At 51.8% G+C, this 6975-nt stretch overlaps 1 protein-coding gene across 1 annotated transcript in view; it reads right to left on the reverse strand.

Annotated features, from left to right (window-relative positions):
* SMARCD2 (SWI/SNF related, matrix associated, actin dependent regulator of chromatin, subfamily d, member 2) overlaps nucleotides 1-6764 on the reverse strand; it is a 36922-nt gene extending 30158 nt beyond the window's left edge. Inside the window, exon 1 of the mRNA XM_025195496.1 lies at nucleotides 6745-6764. The gene's annotated coding sequence lies outside the window, so the exon portion shown is untranslated. The remainder of the gene's footprint in view (nucleotides 1-6744) is intronic.
* Nucleotides 6765-6975: the final 211 nt, after the last annotated feature.

Below are 6975 nucleotides of genomic sequence, written 5' to 3' on the forward strand. Positions count from 1 at the left end.
TGTTCAGCCTGCGGCCTCGCACCTTGCCTGGCCTTCTCGAGTCTGGACGTTTCCTCCGCGTTGGCGCCCGGTGTTTGCAGTCTTGCTTCTCGACCTCTGGTGGGCTGAGGTCCCGGACTCGAGAATCGGGCGGGGAGGGCGCTGGCCCGTAGCCCCCGGGGCGCCGAGTCCGGGCGGGGGGGACGCCCGCCAGGGCCCCGGGCTGGGCGGCCGGGAGGAGGATGGCGGCAGGCTGCTACCATGCCTGGGGGTGAGAGGGACTGAGTTCTGCCTGCTCCGGCCATGTGGTTTCGGGAGGATTGCGTTCTGCCCAGTCCAGGTGACTTGGAACGGGTCCGGGGTATTTGACCTGGAACACGAAATGGGGGGGGGATTTTTTATTTTTTTTTTTAATACTACAACTGCCTGGTAACTTTAGCAGGGCCGCATTCCTTGCCCTACTTCGCTCCCGTCCCTGAGCAGAGTATCACTGGGCAGTGTCCACTGGCTCCTTGGGCGCTTTTGAGGGTCTGTGGGTGCTGTCCGGCGTCCTGGGCCTGGCCCACGCCCCTGAAGGATGACAAATAGGCCTGGTAACTTGACCCTGTTCGGAGGCGGTTCAAACTTCCTGTGCCGGCCAATGGAGCTTGGCGCCTGCAGGGAGATGTTGGGCCGTGTTGATGTTCATCCTAAGTCCCTCCAGGGCTGTCACTAGTTGTGACTGTTGCACTTTTGTTCCTGTGGCTATCGGTGTTTCATCCAGTGGCTGTGCTGCGGAGAGGAAGCTTTTCTGTGATTTTACCACAATGTGGCCGTGTAAGAGGAGCATCTTGTCTTCTGCCTCCTACGTCGTTTGCTCAGTCACCTCAAGCAAAGCAAGTCTATCTGCTGGAGAGAACCATCCATCAGCAACCAGCTAGGACTGGCAGTCACGAGGCTGCACCACACAGACCTGTCCTCTTCTTCCTTGCTCTTGCCGCCCCCACTCTCCTCAGTGACCACAGGAAGAACACACAGCATCTCTGAGCCTGAGCAAGTAACTAAAGCCTCACCAAACACCATCTCTTTCCAGCACTCCTGTGTTCCCAGTGTCGATCTGAACATCTTTATTACTACTATTATTTAAATATATATAATTATATTTTATTATATAGAATGGGATATAGCTATGCCCCATTCTATCCAGAAAGTTTAATACACTTATCTTCCCAAAACCCCTGTGAGGGAGACTCAGACACTTGTTCCTAGTGTGCAGAAAGGGAACGGAGGGACAGGAAGGCTAGGCAACTTGCTTGGGGTCACACAGGCAATCTGTGGCAGACCAGGAACTGGAATCCAGGCCTCCTGAGTACTAGGTTAGTGGCCTAACTACAGTGTCATTGTACCTTTAAAAATATCACAAAAAGAGATGTGAGGGGTTAGACATCTCCCTTAGACTAGACATTAGGAAGAACTTCACAGTTAGAGTGGCCAAAGTCTGGAATGGGCTCCCAAGGGAGGTGGTGCTCTCCCCTACTCTGGGGATCTTCAAGAGGAGGTTAGATAGGAATCTAGCTGGGGTCATCTAAACCCAGCACTCTTTCCTGCCTATGCAGGGGGTCAGACTTGATCTATTAAGGTCCCTTCTGACCCTAACATCTATGAATCTATGAATCTTTTAAAAATGTCCAGAGGAACAAAGGCTCCATGCTTCCTTCCTCACCCCCCACCTCAGGAGACTTTCCAAAGGAAAGCAAAAAGGTGGGAGCAATTGAGGGAATGAGGTCTGCTTTGTTTTCTTCTCCAAGCCCATTCAGGAGCCAAGTCATGCTACCAGTCTCCTCCACGTTCCTGGAGAGTTTGCAGGTTTGGGTGGAAGTCGTGGAATCACCGAGACTCCAGGTTCACTTGAGTTGGCATTTCTGAGGGCTCCACACACGGACTTTGCATCCAAGATCTGTAGTCTCTGAAGGCTGATGGTCCATCCCTGCCCCCAACTCTTCAGCACACAGGGCAAATTCACAGTGCTACTAAGCCAATTAGTTCGTATGTTGTGAGAGAAGAGGAGCTGGCTTGCAATCAATGGATGCCCTGAACTGTGGGGCTGTATTGCCCACACTAGTCATTAGAACCATGTGCTGCTCTCTCACCTCTTTTGGTACTCAGTACAGCAGCCTGTGGGTCCCTACTGCCACAGCAAGGATGGGAGATAAAGTCCAGGAGATGCTGAATTAGACCCTTGCTTGAGACGAGGGTAGATGGCCGGGGTGGCCAACTTGCAGCACGTGTACTGCAAGTGGCACAGGTAGCCTCTGTACATGGTACACAGCAGATCAGGGAAAAGGCAGGCAGCGCAACAACAGACTGCAGAAAACAGAGCAGCAGTTCAGGCAGGGAGCACAAGGTGGGAAGCAGAAAGCAGATCAGGAAGATGGAGGGAAGCAGAGTGGTACTTGGGGAGGGTGTCAGGGTAACTTGTAGCACACCTGTCAAAAAGGTTGACCCCCACTGGAGCAACCTAAGCCAGTGCCACCCCACGTCTCCCCTAGGACATGGGTCCTGTTCACCTCTTTGTCCTACTAGAGGCCAGACTGGTTGCTTCAGCTTCCGCAGGGACTCATGCAGGGATGGGTGTTGTTGTTATCATTCATATTAGACTTATTAACTGTTCATTACTAGCATTATCATTATTAAAATTAGCATCTAAGTCTCACATGTATTTTAACTGCCTTATGGCTATTAATTCATGCTCCTTGTGGCCCTCATTAGAATAAGAGCAGCGAGTGAAGATGATAACAACAATCACTATAATTGCTTGTTATTGCCACTGTTGATTACTTCACTGTGCAGTGCTTCTTGCCAGTCACACCCCCTGAGGCACCTTGGCAGCAGCAGAACACAGGGGAGCTACGCAGTTCCCAACCCTCTGCTACTTAAGGCTACCACCTGCTCTGTTGCTTCTGCTCTTCACACTGCCTCACCCTTCTAGATCCACCTACACCTCCATGCCCCTGGAGGTGCCCCACGGTGTAAGGAATATCTACCCATACTCAGTCAGCTTCCTCCCTATTTGGTTTCTCCTGCTCCTCTTGCCTCGTGAAAGTGAATGAAGCCCTTCACCACCCAGCTGTGTGTCTGGGCTGAGAAGCAAATAAGCCTGCCTGTCTACCTCTGAGAGGAGGGCAAGTGTCCAGCATAAACACAATAGATCATTACCGCTATGCAAGGTGTCGTGTGTGTGTCAGTTCACTGAGGTTTGAGGGAATGAGCTGAGATGGTGTCGCAGCTGTGGTCACCCTTCACAGCCAGGGAATGGAAGTATTGTTAGTATTTGTATTGTGGGACTGCCTGCAGGCCCCTGGTCAGAACTGGGCCCTGTTTGAATGAGGCATCCCTGAATGAAATGCATAAAATGACAATCCCTGCACTGATGCATAGGCAGCAGGAAATAGGGCTCTTAGCATCTTCCATTTGTAAAACTGCTTGTTTCCTGAGCCTGAGCCTGGAAAGTGGCCAGTGTCTAATAAAGGGACTGGATGAGAGTTACAGTGTCAGTATAACCAGCCCCCTGTTCATTCCTCACTGCACAGATTCCTATAAGCCCTCTACATAAGATCTGCCATTTACTGGGTAAACCATAGGTCCATCTTGCCCAGTATTGTGTCAGACAGTGGCCAAGAGTAGATGGTGAAAGGGAGAGTGAACTGGGGATGACCAGGGTTTTTTGCCACTTCTCTCACTTGCAGTCTCCAGCATTTAAGGTCTAGGCAGTTGATTCAGAGGCTGTGCCCCTAACTTCTGTGCTCAATAGCTACTGATGCATCTTTCCTCCAAGAATTTGTCCCACCCCTTTCTTGAATCTGGCTAAACTGACAGCTTCTACAACATCTGATGGCAATGAGTTCCACAATGCAATTACAAAGAAAACAAAGAGAAACTCTGTCCTTTCAGAGGCCTCATTCAGTGGCTTTAGGGAATCCCAAGCCTTCCACCCCCATCTATCAGGCACCTACATCTACGGTTGAATTTGTAACTTGAACCAATTGCACGCCTGGACTGGGAATGGGGGCTCCCCCTTATAACGATTACACTGTTAGGTTTAGTAAGAGAAGGGAAGAAATGGTAGAGGGGGAAATAAATACTTTTTTAAAAAATTATTTATTTGTGAATTTGGTTAAATTCTCATGACATTTTAACCGCTGGATCAGTGGCACTGGAGATCCAGAGAAGGGGAAGGAATATTGTGCCACCGGGTTGTGCCCTGCAGGAAGTCACCCTGTCCCAGTGGGTGTGCTCTGTAGAAGACATCAGCTGTTCAGCACTCCCTGAACAAACAGCATCCCAGGAATTCATGGACCTGCTGCCAGTCTGGGACACGGAGCCCTATTGGGCTCACATCAGCAAGGGGTGCAAGCAACAGCTGTTTCCTACAACCAGCACTCACCTCCTTACCCTCCGAGATGTGGCCTGCAAGGAGCCCCACAGTCCAGATCTGACCTGGGACCAGGATGAGTTTGGCACCCCTGAGATCACTGAAATTATTCAGACAAGCAAAATGGCAGCATTTTGTGAGGAATTATACAGGTTAACACATGATACATAATGAAGAAGCATACCACATTTAACACTACCTATATTAAATGGGTTTGGTTAAACAATACCAGCAGTGACAAGTTACTGTGTCAAACCTGGGGAATATGACACTATTAAATAAAGTTTAAAAGGGTTTAGGATACCAGTTACAAGTTAGTACTGTGACCACTGTTTAATCAAGACAGGATTGCCGCGTGCTCAGATAGCATCAAGTAATGTGAAGGTGCCTAATCACATGTCAAAGCCAAAGCTCTAGGTTTTAATGCAGATTAGGGAGCCCATTTCTCTCAGTTCTCAGGAGGCCTCATTCCAGGGGGACTGAGATCTCTTGGCAGCTTTCATTAGAGGCAAGTGAATTCTTTGACAGGGCTTCAGTGGAATCTAGCCACAGTCACTAGGTGAAATCTTTTTCCAATCACCTTAGCTAAAAAGCCCTGGAGATTCCAGGTCTGATCCTTGATTAAATTTCCTATGGATTCCTATGAAAAACATAGGAAATCCAATGCCAAAAGCTACCTGTTGGTAACATTAACACTGATGCTCTCACAGCAGCCAAGTGATCAGTTAGTGCTGAAGCTGAAGGAACAACCTTCAGGCTGCTGCCTTGTGAATGTAGGCGCATCCTTAAGTCTTCAACCACACAGTCATGTACAGTTTCACACAGGCTAAGTGAATACTTAGGTGTCTTCTGTAACTGGAAAGGAAGGTGCTTAACCCAGTTGGGGGTGGTGCAGGCGCCTACCCTGGAGATCTTCAAAAGGAAACTGGATGCACACCTTGCTGGGGTCATATCTGACCCCAGCAGCGCTTCCTGCCCAGAGCAGTGGGGCTGGACCCGATGATCTCATGAGGTCCCTTCCAGCCCTAAACTTCTGTAAATCTGTAAACCCTGCAGGCTGCTCCAGTAAGACAGGTTTCCTAGTGCTTGCCTGTTTGCAATGCCCTCCTGTTTGTTTTTTTTCTGCCCAAGTCTCGCCTGTTGCCAGAGGACTGGACACTTAGTGAAGAGAATCAGGCCCTGCATGCACTCAGGCTCCTGTCTTGTTTTCTCATCTCTGGGCCTTGCTTGCACATTTGAATGAAAGCAAGATAGAAACCAGCCCTAGAGTTGTTTCACATTGTCAAGCACTGATTTTTACAGCTGGGTGGCTCTTTTTATCCTGTGCTAATTACTTTGCAAGTGGCCAGTCTAAATTTATTGCCAGATTAACCAGTGAATTGTGTGATGATAAACTCCCCTCCACATGTGCAAGTAAAGGTGCAATGGGATCTAATGTATGGCCCTGGCCCCAGCAATGGGATCTAATGTACAATCCCTCAATTGTGCCTCCTGGCATGCATGTGTGGCACGGAAGGAAGTGTGACTGTGTGAATTGCGCCTCCTGCCATGCCACAGATGCATGGCAGGAGGCACGCTGTATTAGATCCCATCGTGCCTTATTGCCAGTGCAGGGGGAGCCCAATCCCAGGCTCCCCCTGCATCAGCAAGAAGCAAGCTCTTGCTGCTGGGAGCCCCTTGGCTGAAAGGCTCCCAGCCGCAACGGCACCCCGTGCACCTCCAGGACTGGGAGACACAGCTGCCGCGATCTCCCAGTCTCAAGGGTGCGTGAACCCCACCGCGACTCAGGGGGACATCTGCGGCAATCTCCCTACCCCAGGGGTTTCACGCACACCCAGCACTGGCAGCTGGGACCCAGCTGGGTCCAGGCACCAGGAGACATACTGCAGGGACACACTGTCTGCAGCTGGGGGACCCTGGGTCTAAGAGTCACAGGCCCAGCTGGGCAAGGTGCACCCTGTGGCTGGCAGCCCACAGCCCTTTAAAAAAAAAAAAGAAAGAAAGAAATGTTTCGTGTTCCCAGCCAAATCAAAACCAAATACACGAGTCAGTCCAACACCACAAGTGGCCCTACAACGGGCAAACATCCTCCACCCGCACCAAGGGCTTCCGATATTTCCAGAGCCCCTGGCAGGCATCAGCCCGGAGGCTCGGGGGCCCCCAGGTTTCACCTGCCCTCAGCCATATGGCGGCAGGAGCGGGCGGAAGGGGCAAGCCATGTCCACGAAGCGGGCTTCAAGCCCCATGCCCTCAGCGGGTAGCACACCAGGCCAGGGGGGCAGGTCTCCCGGGGAGCGCCGCAGGAAAGCTGCCGTCCCGGACCCAGACCTCTGACGCGTCCCCCGCCAGCACACCTGCACGCGGGATCGCCCCGCTGGAAAGCCGGCCCCCCGGCTGTGGGATCTTGGCTGGTCCCAAAGTCACTGGGCAGGTCGCGAGCGGCCCCCGTGTGCGGAGGGGCCGGATCAGCCGCCGGATCGCCCCGCTGGAAAGCCGGCCCCCCGGCTGTGGGATCTTGGCTGGTCCCAAAGTCACTGGGCAGGTCGCGAGCGGCCCCCGTGTGCGGAGGGGCCGGATCAGCCGCC

This window comes from Alligator sinensis, unplaced genomic scaffold (genome assembly GCF_000455745.1).
Source record: "Alligator sinensis unplaced genomic scaffold, ASM45574v1 scaffold1756_1, whole genome shotgun sequence".
NCBI classification, from domain to species: Eukaryota; Metazoa; Chordata; order Crocodylia; family Alligatoridae; genus Alligator; species Alligator sinensis.